The 17229-nt window shown below is 34.7% G+C and overlaps 1 pseudogene; it reads left to right on the top strand.

The window, feature by feature from the left end:
- The first annotated feature begins 404 nt into the window (after positions 1-404).
- LOC110873684 lies at positions 405-14733 on the top strand (annotated as a pseudogene).
- The last annotated feature ends 2496 nt before the right edge of the window (positions 14734-17229 follow it).

Raw genomic sequence — 17229 nt, 5'->3', positions numbered from 1 at the left:
TCCATTTTCCAACTAATTGGAGCGAGTCTTTATGAGAAAAGGTCGTTGTGAACGTTATGATCCTGCAGCCATGACCTGCAAGCAAACAATTAGTAACTGTCAGGATACCGCCTCAGGATATTACCAATATCCTGATCCGATATCCTGATCGTAATCAGATAAAATCAAGATATAATTTCAGGATATGGGCTCAGAATTCTACCCATAACAGTTAACACATCACATAATGCTTGGACTAATCCGTTCGATATTTGCGAAGTATCCGCGCTTGTTACTAGTTATGTATGAAGATACAAGTCATTTGACTTAAATGCACAACACTCTACAAAATATACAACTTTATGAAATTTTCTCACAACTTCAGGGACGATTCATGTCACTAATTCTTATATAGAAAGCTTTAAATTCCCATTCGAAAATGTTGAATGCAGAATAAATAACGAAACAACCAAAACTGCATATTAACCGAACGTTTACGATTCACTATTTTAGCCGTTAATTTCACCAACAATCGGATCTCACACACTCACCTCACTCATGATCGTTCATTCAAATCTCACAACTCTCGATCGTTTCTTCAACGTTCTTTAATGGCTGCCGGAGGTTTTCTTACTAGAGCCTTTGAATCGATGCTCAAGGAATGCTCCGGAAAGAAGTATAATTCGATCCAGATTGCGATCCGATCGTATCTAGGTTTGTGTTTTCGGTTAATTATCTGGTTATTTTGTTTGGAGTTTCAATTTTGCTGTTTTGAATTTCATTTGTTTAGTGGATCGGTGTGTTCTAGAATGTTCATTTGATAATTACTGGTTGAATCATGAATGTGCTATTTGATGTTGATGTGAAACGTGGTGATGTAAAGAAGTAAATCTGTTGTTGAGTGTCTGATGTAGCCAAAAAATAAAGTATAAAGACGTGTTTTACATCGATAAAAACATAAGAACGAATATTGATACTGTTTCCAACAACACTGTTACCGGTAACGATGTTGTTTAGCCGGTATCGGTTCCGTTTGTTACGATACTGGTACTGGTACGGCATCAACACACGATACAACTTACGATACAAAAAAGAAGTGGATACAGATACCGTTTTTAATAACACCGATACCGGTACCAATGTTGTTTAGTTGGTATAGCTTCTGTTCGTTCGTTACACAACGCTGGTTTTAAACAAATTTATATCGGAATGTCAAGAAAAAGAAAATTAAACACATCCATGTATTCATTTTTTAATAAAGCTATAGGATTGCATAGAAAAGGTCAGTTATTTTAATAAAGCCAAGGAAGGCAAGTTATCAGGGAAAAATTAAATTCTTTAAAAATTATATAGGTTAAGGGTGTATATTATATATAGTATAAGATAAGATGTGAAACTGAAAGTTAAATAAAATACTATTTTACTGTTCCTTCAGTTGCATTTAAACATATTAAGTAAATAAAGAAATTAAATATGCAACACATTGGCACAAAAAGAATGTTCATGTTTTTATGATAAAATTCTATAGAATACTGTTTGGCATATTGAGAGGGTCATTGGGATTTTTAGGCTTTTTAATTTCATAGTTGGCCTTGTGTTAGGTTTTGTACATCTTTTATTCCTTATATTGAACTGGCATGGATTTCTGGTTCCTTGTGCTTTTACAGAGAGTACAAAAGCGGCCAATCAAGAGGCGGCGTCAAACAATAACAGTCAAACATCTCCAAATAAAGATACAAGGTGCTTATTGTATATTAACTCATGCATGCTCTTGTTCATATATTTTATGATAAAACAGAATTTGGTTTATATAATCTGAGACTAATGATTAGGTCTTAACATACCTATTTAATGAGATGGTGAGATCGTGTTATCTGAACTTAATTAACATTGATTTAATTTATCAAAATAAAGCTTTGTGACAGTGATGATGGGAATGCAAGAACTGAAGTGGACCCCGGCGGAAGTATCACAAAGACCTTGGCAAATGCTGGCCATACTTTGGAAGGAGCTGAGTCAGAACTCGTTCTTATTCCACTTCGACTTGCATTCGAAACCAAGAATCCAAAAGTCATTGAACTTGCATTGGATTGTATACATGTACGTCATTTTCTGTTTAATTCATGTAGCTATACCTACAGAATAAAATAGATTCGTTTTGTCGACCTTTTGTGTTTATTAACATTTCGTAAGTGCAGAAACTTATTGCCTATGACCATCTAGAGGGTGATCCTGGTCTGGAAAATGGAAAAAATGTTCCGCTGTTCACAGACATATTGAATATGGTCTGTGGTTGTGTTGATAATAACTCACCCGACAGGTACATTCTTCAATATATGTGTTTCTTTTTTATTACAAAGTTTCTTCAAGATTTAAATTTGATATGGTAACTTTTGAGGACATTGATTCAGTACAATTCTTCAAGTCTTGAAAGTGTTACTTACTGCTGTATCATCCAACAAGTTCAGAGGTAATATAAATCATTAATTGATATAACTGTTGTTGTTATAATAATTAATTACTAGTGTTTCAACGGTTCCATACAGTGCAAATGTCACATAACGTTCTCCTACCTCAATTATTGTAACGTGACTGAAGAATATTGTTAGTAAAATGCCATTTTCGTCCCCGAGGTTTGGCTAGTTTTGCAACTTTCGTCCGAAGATTTGCTTTTCCGCGTCTGGATCCAAAAGGTTTGAAATCTTGCTATTATTATCCAGCTCGTTAACTCCATCCATTTTTCTCCATTAAGTCAAGGGTATTTCCGTCTTTTTTGTTAACTTAAAGGGCAATCCGGTCTTTTTAGGGGTATTCGGTCTTTTTACATAAATATAAAGTGAAAAAGACTTATTGCCCTTTAAGTTAGCAAAAAAGACGGAAATACCCTTGAATTAACAAAGAAAAACGAATGGAGTTAACGAGCAAGATGAAAATGGCAAGATTTCAAATCTTTTGGACCCAGATGGGGAAAACAAACCGTTGGATGAAAGTCGCAAAACTAACCAAACCTCAGGGACGAAAATGACATTATTTAATCAGTGTGTTGACATTTTCAAAATCTCATGACATGTCCTTTTATGATATAGAACATTCTTTTATGTTATTTCTTTATGAAGTCAATTGTGGTTCAACCATGGTTGACTCGATGATTTGTTCGTATATGCAGTTCACGGGGAACCATTGCTGGGTGTAATTAGAGTGTGCTATAATATTGCACTCAACAGGTAACTACCATTCTCTTATCTAAATATGTATACCGTTTAGCAAATTGAATTAATAGTCTCTTTTCATTTTCTAGTAAAAGTCCTGTTAACCAAGCTACATCCAAAGCTATGTTAACTCAAATGATCAACATAGTATTCAGGCGAACGGAGACCAACTCGGTTTGTATTCTATACCTTTGTGTTTATTTTTTTTCACACATGTGAAGAGTAGTACAGGTGGCAGGGTGGGTTTGTATTCTATACCAACTCGGTTACAAATCAAAACGATTCATGTTGAGAGACAGGACCTTTTTGGTACAAATTTAAACGGGTCGGGCCGGGTTGACCTGTTTGACCATTTTCAAATTTGTTATATAAATAATCAATTCAAATGCAACATTATAATAATAATATGATTTTTGGTTAAAAACGATTTTGGAGGTAGTATGCGTTTAAAATAAAATTTTGGTGACTTTCAACCTGTTTGACCTGTTATTGACTTATTTATATGCAAGTCATTCGAGATTTCCACATCTAAGTAATAGTATTGGTTCCGCTATATTTTAGTTTTCAACGTGAAGTTTTTGCATTTTAGGTGTTTTCAGATGGTCAACCTGTAAGCAAAGGAAGCGAGTCATCAATGACGGTAGAAGAAACGTCACCTGCTGACGAGGATGGTCAAATGTTGACTCCCACTGCCAACAACACATTGATTGCACCTCTTGAAGAACTGCAGAATCTTGCTGGTGGGAATGACATAAAGGTGCATAGTTTCTTATTCTTTAAAATCTAACTATGTGAACATATGTTTTATATGCTTTTCGATCAGTCAACGCAATAATGGTTTCGATTTTTGTTTCACAGGGCTTGGAGGCAGCTCTCGACAAGGCTGTACAGCTTGACGATGATGGAAAGATTAGGTATATGCTATACAGTAATATGATATAATGTTACCATAATTTTTTTGTTACAATAATAGCATATTGTCTTTTACTTTGTTCTTAAGTGGGGTTGATCCGGAGAGCATGAGTATAGCAGAACGTGATGCAATGCTCGTTTTTCGCACCCTATGCAAGGTTTTTGTTTCTTTTTTTCTTTTTTTTCATGATTCGTGGCTTAAATAATAATTCTTACCGTATTCTTTATTACTGCAGATGGGCATGAAAGAAGATAACGATGCAGTTACAACAAAGACACGAATCCTATCTCTTGAACTTCTACAGGTATTTTATTAAAGTTGATAACTCATCTTTTCAGCCAAATTTATTTTTATAAATTGTTCAAAATATGAAATTTCCAGGGCTTGTTAGAGGGTGTTAGTCACTCGTTTACTAAAAACTTTACTTTTATGGACTCGGTGAAAGCTTATCTATCATATGCTTTGCTACGGGCATCGGTTTCACAATCTCCAACAATATTTCAGGCATGTTTTAACTTTTAAGCTTTGATCATGGTTTTTCTTCTCTTTTTATTTTAGTTTTAAAAGTTTACTTTTAATTTTTCAAAATAATATTGTATCATTTTTCTCACAGTATGCTACTGGAATTTTTGCTGTACTTTTGTTGAGATTTAGAGAAGGCCTCAAGGCAAGTTATGACTTTTACTTTAGACATGTTTTCGGAAATTCGCTGAGTTTGTGTTGATAATTTTAATATTCGTTTTCAGATCGAAATTGGCATCTTCTTTCCTTTGATTGTTTTGCGAACTTTAGACAATTCAGAATGTCCTCTAAACCTCAAATTAATGGTGATTCGGTACAACATCCGCTTACATTTTGGTTTACTAAATGAATTTGTTACAACTTCATATTCTCATTCTTATAAACATCACAGGATGCTGGAGAAAATTTGCAAGGAGCCTCAGATGCTCATTGATCTATATGTGAACTATGATTGTGATCTTGAAGCTCCTAATTCGTTTGAACGAATGGTATGATGATTATACAGTTAATGGATAAGTTCAGCTTTTTTTTTTTTTTTTTTTTTTTCGAGTTGTTAATGTTGTATGTGATTTATTGTGTTTTTACTGCACATTAAGGTTACAACACTCTCCAAAATAGCCCAAGGGACACAAGATTTAGATCCGAACGCTAACTCTATCCAAACTGGAACTCTTAAAGGATCATCACTTCAGGTTTATATATACACACTTATTACTAGAAGTGCTTAATAAAGTATTCGGAAAAGTTTTTCTTGTCTATTTTCTTTTGTGGGACGTTAATAATACAATGTGTAGATGTGTTTACTTTTGTCCTTCCTAGTGCCTTGTGAATGTCTTAAAGTCACTTGTTGATTGGGAGAAGTTGCGTAGAGAGGCAAAACAGAATAAAGACAAACAATCCAATAATGAACAAGTTTCATCTGAGGATTCAAAAGCGAAAGATAGCAACGGTTCAGCGAATATCTTTGAGAAAGTGAAGGCTCAAAAATCAACCATAGAAGCAGCCATCTCTGAGGTATATATTAACACGAAATAAGCAAGAACAGTTTGACTTGAGGTCAACGGTCTTTTTTGGTTAAAATATATCCGAGAATCCCATGTTCTTTTCAGAAAAATCTTTTACCAAAATGAGCTTTGTAACTAAAAAAAATGCTACCAGCACAGAGAATGTCACTCAAGGTTATAACAAAACCATAGTTGTCAATAGCGGCTAGTGATGCTCCCATATGGCGCTATAGGGTGTTTAGCGACAAATAGCAATGTTTCTGTAATGTTTTTTTTTTAATTTTTATTTTTGGTAATATAAATAGTGATGCCCATTAGGTTTTTTTTTGTTTCATGATTGAAAAAGAAGCGTATTTATCTATGATTAGTGGTAGTGTATTTTAGCTTTTTTTAATAAAAACACATGTAAAATATTTCTTAAATTTTCTACTACTTTATCGCTAAACATGAAATAGCGGGCGCTATTTCGTCGCTATCTCTACGTAGCAAATTGGTAGCTTGTCGCTACTTACCTCTATTTGCTATTGAGCATTGACAAATATGAACAAAACTCATATGCACGATAAATTTTGACCTTATCTGTCAAAGCATGTATTTTCAGGTTACAGGTCAACCCTTACTGGATTTGACCAGAACCCATTCTAAACACAACCCGTCCGACGCGTTAAATTTACCACCTTTATTTTTTCGGGAATAGAGTAACACATAGCTGTGCATCCCAATAAAATCATACAAGAAACATGAATTTAACGGGACTAATTTCATATGATCAATAAATTACAGTTCAACAGGCATCCTGCAAGGGGTATTGGATTTCTCACGGCAAATAGGTTGGTGGAAAATACACCTGCTTCAGTAGCACAATTTCTCAGACATACATCCAGTTTGGACAAGGTACATCGTATATAAGTTACAAAACTGATGTTCACACACAATAAATAAATGATAAACATCTTCAATGGCTGGACTTTCAGGCTATGATTGGTGATTATTTGGGTCAGCATGATGAGTTTTCCCTTGCCGTAATGCATGCTTATGTTGATTCAATGAATTTCTCTGGAATGAAATTTCATACCGCCATCCGTGAATTTCTCAAAGGTTTCAGGCTTCCAGGGGAAGCTCAGAAAATAGATCGGATAATGGAAAAATTTGCAGAGCGGTAAATATCTTATATATGTTTTTATCTCCGACGGGTCAGATGGATAATATATACAAAAATTTATTTAGCCAAATGGGTAGAAGTAGAACAGGTTGAACGTCACCCAAAGTATGTTGATGGTTTTACATTAATTTCTTTCATGGTTATACATTATCTCTTTCTGTTGCTATACCGAATACCGGTTGCGTATTGATACCGTAATGAAGCGAACCAATACCAACTAAATTCTCGCCACAACGCATGTGGTTAAAATACTAGTTGTATACAAAGCAAACATACATAGATTTATATACCCAATATCCTTTTAAATTTTACTTTTCACCAATCACCAGCATGCCTGTTCTTATATCTAGTTGGTGATTTCTTTTAAATATGTTGCGATTGTTGCAGTTACTGTGCAGATAATCCAGGCCTGTTCAAGAGTGCGGATACTGCTTACGTTCTTGCATATGCAGTTATAATGTTAAATACCGATGCTCATAATCCAATGGTGTGGCCTAAAATGTCCAAATCTGATTTTGTGAGAATGAATGCCACAAATGATCCCGAAGAATGTGCACCAAAACTACTTTTGGAGGAAATATATGATTCCATTGTTAAAGAAGAGATAAAAATGAAGAACGAAACAATTAACATGGGAAAAAGCAGTTGGCAAAAAGCAGAAACCGAAGAAAAAGGAGGCATTGTTGGTATTTTAAATTTGGCTCTCCCAAAACTAAGGAGTCAATCCGACACACAGTCAGAGAGTGAAGCTATAATAAAACAAACTCAGGAGATATTTAGGATACAAGGAGCAAAAAGAGGAACGTTTTATACGTCGCAACGAATTGAGATTATTCGACCTATGGTTGAAGCTGTAGGGTGGCCTTTGCTTGCTACATTTTCTGTTATGATGGAGGAAAGGGAAAATAAGGCTCGAGTGCTTCTTTGTATGGAAGGTTTTAAAGCAGGAATTTACATCACACATGTTCTTAGAATGGATACAATGCGATATGCTTTTTTGACGTCATTGGTCAGGTAAATTTCTGCTTTGCATCAGGCTTGGTTGAATTTTGATGTTTTTAGGCCGTATTATTTAGAGGCTACCAGATGGACAAGTTCGGTAATATGTCAAAACGGGTGGGTCGGGTTGGGTTGGGTTGACCCACACATACTTTTGGAGATAAGACAAAACCCAATTTGACCCGTTTATAAAACGGGTTGAATTTGCCACCTCTAGACTGTTCTTTCACTTTCTTCTGGTATAATTATTATTTAGAGTAAAGTACACGGATGGTCCCTGTGGTTAACCAAAATTTTGGATTTAATCCCTAGCTTTTCAAATTTACACGGATAGTCCTTGTAGTTTGCACTTTGTAATGTATTTAGCCCCCAACTTTTGCCAAAAGTACACGGATGGTCCTGTGGTTTGCACTTTGTAACGTATTTAGTATTCAACGTTTAGTGACTAAATGCGTTACAAAGTGCATACCACAGGGACCATCCATGTACTTTAAAAAAGCTAGGGACTAAATCCAAAATTTTGGTTAACCACATGGACCAACCATGTATTTTAATCTATTATCTATTTTTCTTTAGTGGTGTTTATATTATACTTATTGTGTTGATGTTATAGGTTTAAATCATTCACCGTTTTACCTCTAATTTCTTTTATTTGTGGGTTCATCTGAACGCTTTTCACATCAAGTAGTTAGGACACCATGATCTTTATTCTCGTCAAATCAGTAAAAGTGACCCATTTCCGAATCTTCGTTTATTGTCACACCATATATAAGATTCAATTGCCTAAACAAACTAAACCTTCCATTTTTTGGTTTACATTATTGGTCGGCTCTTGCAGATTTACTTTCTTGCATGCACCGAGAGATATGCATAGTAAAAATGTTGAAGCCTTACGGACTCTACTGGATCTATGTGACTCAGAGCCTGACACGCTCCAAGATTCTTGGAATGCCGTTTTGGAGTGCATATCTAGACTAGACTATACTACGTCTATTCCAGCTATGACCGCTATTGTAATGCATGGTGCTAACCAAATCTCGAGGGATGCAGTTGTTCAGTCTCTTAAAGAATTGGCTGGGAAACCATCTCAGCAAGTTTTTTTAAACAGCGTTAGACTCCCAAGTGAATCGGTTGTGGAATTTTTCACTGCTCTTTGTAATGTATCAGTTGAAGAACTGAAGCACATCCCAGCCCGTGTTTATAGCTTGCAAAAGCTTGTGGATATTAGTTACTATAACATGGCTCGTATACGCATGGTAACAATCTCTTCACCTATTTCAAGAATAAGCTTCCATCCAGTAACGTTGCATTTATTTTCATTGGTTTTTAAATTACTGAAAACATTCAAAATTTCAGGTATGGGCTAGAATATGGTCTGTTCTTTCTAATCATTTTATTGCTGCCGGGAGCCATCATGATGAGAAAGTTGCAATGTATGCCATAGATTCTCTGAAACAACTAGTCACAAAATACTTGGAGCGTGCAGAACTTGCCAGTTTCACATTCCAGAATGATATCTTGAAACCATTTGTTATTTTAATGCGGCATAGTCGGAGTGAGAGAATTAGGAAACTGCTTGTTGATTGCATTGTTCAGGTATGCTTACATGTCTATGCAACACATTACACTAGAAGGGATACAGTTTGACTTCTGTGATGCAATGGACTATTGTTCTCATATTTTCTTCTTGTACTATGTTACTTTATAACCAACATGAGGATTGGATACAGATGATAAAATCAAAGGTTGGAATTAAATCTGGTTGGCGAAGTGTCTTCATGGTATTTACAGCTGCTGCCAGTGATGAGTTGGGATCTATTGTTGAAAGTGCTTTTGAGAACGTAGAACAAGGTACTTTTTATTTATTGCTTTATTTCCATTGTATTTTTAATTATGAATATCAGAAAGGAAAAAATACATTTGGACACACCAGTAGAGCTGCAAGCGAACCAAATGAAAACGAACAAGACCTTGTTCGTTTGTTAAGGAAATAATGTGTTCACGAACTGTTCATGAACACACACTTACTGAATGAAATTTTCTATTTGTGTTCGTTCGTTAAGGAAATGAACGTGTTCGTGTCCGTTTGTTAATTTTAGGTGACGAACGCAAACGAATGTTCATGAACACAAATGAACACAAACAAGCATTCGTGAACAAAATATATAATGCTTATCAGATATTTTATTCGTCGGAATTTTGAAGTATATAAATAAAATATAAAAAATAAAAACACTAATGAACTATCAAACACAAACGGACATATTACTGAATGTTCATGAACTAAGTGAATGAACATGGCCTCTGTTCATGTTTGTTCATTTAAGTAAACGGACGGAATTTCTTGTTTGTGTTTGTTCATGTATTAAACGAACGAACACAAACGAACTTCCCACTAAACGGTTCATGAACTGTTCGCTGAACGTTCGGTTCGTTTCCAACCCTACACACCAGATAACACGTCAGTACCTTTGACAACCTTATATAGAAACTTTTTAAGATTTTGGGGGTTTTTAGGGTGCAAACAAAGCTGGTTACCCGAAATGGAAAGTAGACCAAAGTTGGTTACCCAGCTCCTTAAGCAATTACCCCTAGGAACACACAGATATATGTTTTGGTTTACCGTGTCTAACTAAATGAATTTGACAGTTATACTAGAGCACTTTGATCAAGTTGTCGGCGACTGTTTTATGGACTGTGTTAACTGCCTAATAAGTTTTGCCAACAGTAAAAGTTCTCCCCGCATCAGTTTAAAAGCTATTGCACTTCTCCGTATATGTGAGGATCGACTTGCCGAGGTTTTATTTATATCATCTATCGCCATTTTATACTTAGTTATGCTTTTTTTCTGCACCAAAACTAACCGGGTGTAATCACATTTTGTCTTTATTAAGGGTTTCATACCAGGTGGTAGTTTAAAACCGGTTAACGCCAATGTAGATACAACCTACGATGTTACCGAGCATTATTGGTTCCCGATGTTGGCTGGTTTATCTGACTTAACATCTGACCCGCGTGCTGAGATCAGCAAGTGCGCACTTGAGGTTTTGTTTGATTTGCTGAATGAGAGAGGACGCCATTTTTCACCCACCTTTTGGGAGAGTATTTTCCACCGAGTTTTGTTTCCTATTTTTGATCATGTGAGGCATGCGGGAATAGAAAATACTACAGCTTCTAAAGATGGGTGGCTTCGTGAAACTAGTGTCCATTCACTGCAGTTGTTATGCAATCTTTTTAACACGTTTTACAAGGTACCGTAATTTCATTCGACACCAAGCACGTAACTTGTGTTTTGACACTGTTTGTTATTAATATCCTTTTATTACTAATGATCGTGATTATTCATTATAAGTTTACGATATACTAAGCTGTAAAAGATCTTCTACAGGAGGTATGTTTCATGCTATCTCCACTGCTAAATTTACTCGTAGATTGTGCCAAAAAGACAGACCAGTCAGTAGTCGCAATATCACTTGGTGCAATGGTTCATCTTATAGAAATCGGAGGACACCAGTTCATTGTTTCTGACTGGGATACCTTGTTGAAGAGCATAAGGTACTTATAGTTCCATTTTTAAATGTGATGACACATTTGAAAAGCTCTTGATTTGTGGTAAATCCATTTGTATTTCAGGGATGCTTCTTACACCACTCAACCCCTTGAGCTACTTAATGCTTTGAGTCTTGAAAGCTCCAAGAATCGACCGGTTATGAGCGGTGGCTTAAAAGTTCAAGAAGACACTAGTCCCTCGTTTAGATCGCCTGGTAGTGAGCCACTTTTGTTTCATAATTGATTCAAGTTCTATTATGTTTTTGAGAAAATTTAATAGTCCTATCAAAAACTTTGTTAGATGTATGTAATGAGCTCTATTTGGCAGGTCAAAATTTATTGATGGTGGCGAAGGACAAACAAGAAGATGAGCCATCAACAGATCCACATGAATCGGAAGGTTATGATTTGTCAAAATATATTTTGAACAATATTTTCATTTTTCTCTCCTTTTAAATAATATCTTTCACTCTTGTGCAGGTCAAGCTCCTTCATCTGAAAGTTTTGATAAATCTCCTCCTAAACCGAGTTTGCAAAGGAGTCAAACAATTGGTCAAAGACTCATGGGAAATATGAAGGACAATGTCCTTGTTAGAAGTTTCACCTCTAAACCCAAGAACATGAGTTTAGATGCCTTAGTACCCATTTCCCCATCTAAGGTACCATGTTCCTAACTTATTTAACGTTTTTTTCCTTTCGTATAATCCTTTTATGTTCTAAAGCTATATCCTATTTCAATTCTTTTAATCACAAATCTTAGATATAACAATACTAAATATTAAGTAAATAGTGTATTGCCCACATGCAAGAACAAAATTATGAGTTTTGAATAACTTCTGGAACCAGCGGCAGTGTATACCTTTTTCATGGAGAACATTATAACTAGTTTTAATTAGGGTTATTGGATTTTATCACCCCCGACTATTGGCTATTGGCCGCTGCCACCCTCAACTATCACTTTGACGCCCGTCACCCCCAACTTAACACTTAGTGTGTTCTGTCACGACGTCGTTAACTAATCACTAACTTTTGATCTTGTTGCTATACTTTTGGGGTGTCCTAAGATCCCTAAAACCTTCCTAAGAGTAAGATCCCTATGACAACCCCCAAAAGTATAGTACCAAGATCAAAAGTTAGTGATCAGTTAACGACGTGGTGACAGAACATACTAAGTGTTAAGTTTGGGGTGATGAGCGTCAAAGTGATAGTTGGGGGTGGCCGCGACCAATAGCCAATAGTTAGGGGTGATAATATCCGATAACCCTTTTAGTTATATAATGGCTATTAGAACATTAGAATAAATGATGATTAAACATCAGAAAACATTTATCTTCAACTTGAATTAAATGTTTCTTTTGGGACAGAGGGGGAATCCATCAAAGCTAGAAAGGATCAACAATCTTTTTCTTACACGTATTCGACTCGCGCATTTTGAAAACTCACTAATTCTTCTTGAATGCTAAAATAAATTATGGTAAAAAGAAGCATGGTGCAAATTACACTTTGTAACATGATACACACATTTCATGCACGATTTGCTTGACTACAGCTAAAATGCAGTGAGCCATTTTGTCTCCCAATAATCTTTATACTTTTATGTAGCAACTACTGACCATTTAGTCCCCATAACTTTGTACCAAATTAAACTAGAAAATCTTCAATCAACTTTAAATTTCAACAAAACATACTTCTAGGATGATGAAATATGCAGTTTTGTGTTTGACGATTTCTAATGCTAAGAGTTAACTCATTTTTGTCTTTCTGTAATGTACAGTCTCCTGATGAGGAACCTGAATCTGAAGATGCAGTAGAAAGTCCATTTATGGGAACAATAAGGAGCAAATGCATAACTCAGTTGCTACTGTTAGGGGCCCTTGATCTCATCCAGGTATGTGCCTTATGGGACGTTCGTAAAAATAATTGTGACTTACTATACTAAGCTTTAACTAGCTTCAAATTTGTCTGTTAAACATGCAGAAAAGATACTGGAGTAAATTGAAGGGATACCAAAAAATTACTATTTTGGAAATTTTGTTCTCGATGTTGGAGTTTGCAGCATCATATAACTCGTACACTAACCTCAGGTTACGGATGCAACACGTTCCTCCTGAAAGGTTGGTTACTTGCATAGATAATTGTGTTTAAATATGACTGCATTTAAAATACACTTTGGGAAGATAAAACATAACCGTTAAGTAAGTTGGTTTAAATTGTCACATTTAACTTTCATACTTCCAACTTACGTAAAAAAAATGAAATAATTTCCATTTTCAGTGTTACAGATTATTTATAAATTACAACATTTCCTTGTATGAAAATAATAAAGACGCGATTACTTGTTTAGCTGTTTGCTCATCGCCGTCTTTATTATATGATTTTGGAAGGGTATTTTAGACATTTGGCTGATGATAAAAACACTTTTGTTAAACTAGAGTGAAACATTGCTATATTCATGGGACGGATTCAGATGCTATTCAGAAGACACTCGACCTTATCATTCTGACTCAAACTAGTTTATCTTCATTCAGGCCACCATTAAATCTTCTACGCCAGGAATTTACCGGGACCTGCATTTATTTAGAAGCATTACACAAAGCGACTTCTGGTAAAACAACAATTGATTATGCACTTGATGAAGATTATGATGACGAGGAGGATGATATGGTTAAAACTAATGCTGAAGAAAAGCTTGCATCCTTTTGCGGTCAAGTACTCAAAGAAGCGTCTGATTTCCAAACGAATATCGGAGATAGTACTAATATGGAGATTCATCAAGTTCTTGAACTTCGTTCTCCCATTGTTGTTAAGGTATTCATAAATCGTTCATGTTTGGCTTTTGGTGTGTTTGTGGTGTGATTTATGTTAACATGTGTACGGATTCTAGGTACTCAAGAGTATGAGTTCAATGGACAACCAGATATTCAGGAGACACCTCAGAAGTTTTTACCCTTTGATCACCAAGCTCGTATGCTGTGAGCAGGTAAAATCTTGTGCTTTTCTGTGAGTCCCGTTTTGATATGATCGATCAATGGGCACCGTTAGATATCTACCTAACACTGGCTCTTTACAGATGGACGTACGTTGTGCTCTAGCTGATCTCTTCAGCATGCAGTTACGTGGACTATTGCAGTAGGATCAATGTCATTATTCATCGTCCTCCTTTCCCTCTTAGAAGCTATTTGTGAAGTTACAAAAGAATAATGGCAATAAATGGTCAGCTTTAAAGGGTAGAGAGAAGAATAGATTCAGGATTCATAGGCAACTTTTGGTTGATAAAGATTGTCAACTTCGGTATTTATCTCATAATTTCTTATTCATGTGTTTATTTATCACATTTAAACATATGAAATACTTGGTTAAATTTATAGGTGGTTTAAGAAAACACAGTTTTGGTCACAGAAGCTTGTTCAATAGAAAGCCAGTTTTATTTAGAATAGTTCAAGAATCACGAGAACTGCATGAACACTTATGCATAGAAATTTATAGTAATTTAATTGTGAATTGTGATACATAATTGTGATTGTGGTCATAATCATAACCTCTCATAAATATGATCACGATGGCTCCAATAATGAATTACCTCATGACGATTAAATGATTCATGACTTTATCACCCATAAAGTTGTTTTAAAATTCCTATTTTTGTTATTACAATTACAAATCAGATAATAAATAAATAAACTTACATAAAACACTGTAAATAAATCTTCTAAAGAAATAATATAAATCAGTTAATAAATAAACTTACATAAAACACTGTAAATAAATATGTATATAATTTTTTTCAACGGTACAGAAAAATCCAAAACTAAAATCAGTCGTATAAATAATAACTTTACAAATCATCAATTATTTAACTTTTTGTTACCAATCTTATTTATTTTGGAGCCGGGATCTCTAAACTCTCTATTGTACTGTTTGTATTGAGTTTAAAATGATTTATTTGCTTTTTAAAAAGCTAAAAAGCCATTAAGTTAAAAAGTATTTGACATTGATAAAAATGCTTTTTATTTTGGCTTTTCCAGAAAGAATAAAAAGTTGTTTTACAAAAGGCACAAAAACCTGGCTTTTTAATAACTTTTGGAGTATAAAATTACAAGTTTAACATCACCTTTTAAAATAACAACTAAACATGGAAAATCACCATATCATTTTTTGTCATTTTACTATTTCCCGTCACAAAAGCTAATCCAAACAATTTAAAAAAAATCTTTTTGAAAAAACAATAAGTCAATAAACACTTGACAAAAAAAAACACTTTTAAGTTAAGTAAGCAATCCCAAACATCTATTAGACCACCCGTAATGGGCGTGTATTCATCAAAATTTCGCCCCAAAAACGCCCATACCGCCGCACCCCCACCCCCTGGGGCGTGTTTTGGCGTTTTTTTTTTGCGAAAAAAGCTTGTCCAGCGTGATTTAAAACACGCCAAAATTACAAATTGTTAGCTAATCAGATTAGACCATGTGGGTTTAAAGAGATAGAGATGGAGATAGCCGGAATTTTTGCCGGATTCGAGTGGGTTTTAGCTTTGTGGTTTGCCGGAATTCTTGCCAGATTTTGTTGCCGGTCAAATGAAGAAGAAGAGTGGGAGGCGGATTAGGCCCCTGTGGTTTTTAAGTTTAAAAGTGACAAACTAGGCCCCTGTGGTTTTATTTTAAGTTTAAAAATGGCAAATTAGGCCCCTGTGGTTTTTATTTGTTTTTTTATTTCCAGTTTTTTTTATTTCCGTTTTTTTTTAAGTTTAGTCGGTTTTTATTTTTTTTTATTTTTAGTATTGTAATTTTTTTAATTTAATGAAGTATTTTAAGTTTTTAATTTAAAAAAAATAAATAATTGTGTAATGATTGGATAGGGCGTTATTGGCATTATTCCATTACGCCACTTTTGCAAAAACGCCCAATAATGCCCCCATGGCAACATGGCAGAAAACGCACCAGGGTGGGGTTATTATTCATCAAACCACTACGCATGGTCTTAGAAGCAAGGTTTGCCTATAATCTACATCCTACCCTACCAGGTTGTAGATAGACACAAAGACATTTATTAAGACCATCCGTAGTGAGGGTTTTTTTTGGGCGTTTTCCCCTAAAAAACGCCCCATGACGCCCAAATTCCACCTCTGGGGGCAATTTTTCCAAGAAATTTGCTTTTGGCGTGCTTTTTTCCACGCCTTACTTCAATGGTTTTGGCCAATCACTATTAATCTTCCTTTTGTTTGTCCAGTAAGATTTTTTGAGGGTTTTCTTTTTATTTAACTAGGTTAGAACCCCGTGTAATACACGGATTGAATAAATGTAATTTTATATATTAAATAATAAAAAAAATATTTTTAAAACCTCGTTTAGTACACGGGTTGAATAAATGTAATTTTATATACCAAATAATAAAAAAATATATATCTTTAAAAATCTCATTTATTACATTGGTTGAATAAATGTAATTTTATATATTAAATAATAAAAAATTATATCTTTAAGAACTCTGTGTATTGTACGGGTTGAGTAAATTTTATTTTATATATTAAATAATGAAAAAACGTTACATTTTTAACAACCTCATGTATTGTATGCATTGAGCACATGTAATTTTATATAACAATCAATAAAAAGTTATATCTTATTATATTTTTATAAACCCTGTGTATTATAAAACTTTTGAATTAAACTGACAAAATGGTACAAACCACATGGACTAAAATGACATTTAACTCTTTACATTATATATAATTACCAGCTACCAGCTTCCAGTCACCAGCCACCAGCTACTTTTTCCAAACATACCCGTAATGTCACGTACGGACACCACACGTTAATCTAATCATCCTACACTGTAAAAACGATGCTTATAATAGGTTAGACAGAGTAAAATCTATACGTCAAAACATCGGTT

This window comes from Helianthus annuus, chromosome 1 (genome assembly GCF_002127325.2).
Source record: "Helianthus annuus cultivar XRQ/B chromosome 1, HanXRQr2.0-SUNRISE, whole genome shotgun sequence".
NCBI lineage: Eukaryota > Viridiplantae > Streptophyta > Magnoliopsida > Asterales > Asteraceae > Helianthus > Helianthus annuus.
Note: the sequence above shows the minus strand (reverse complement) of the source record. Positions and strands in the feature narration are given on the sequence as shown.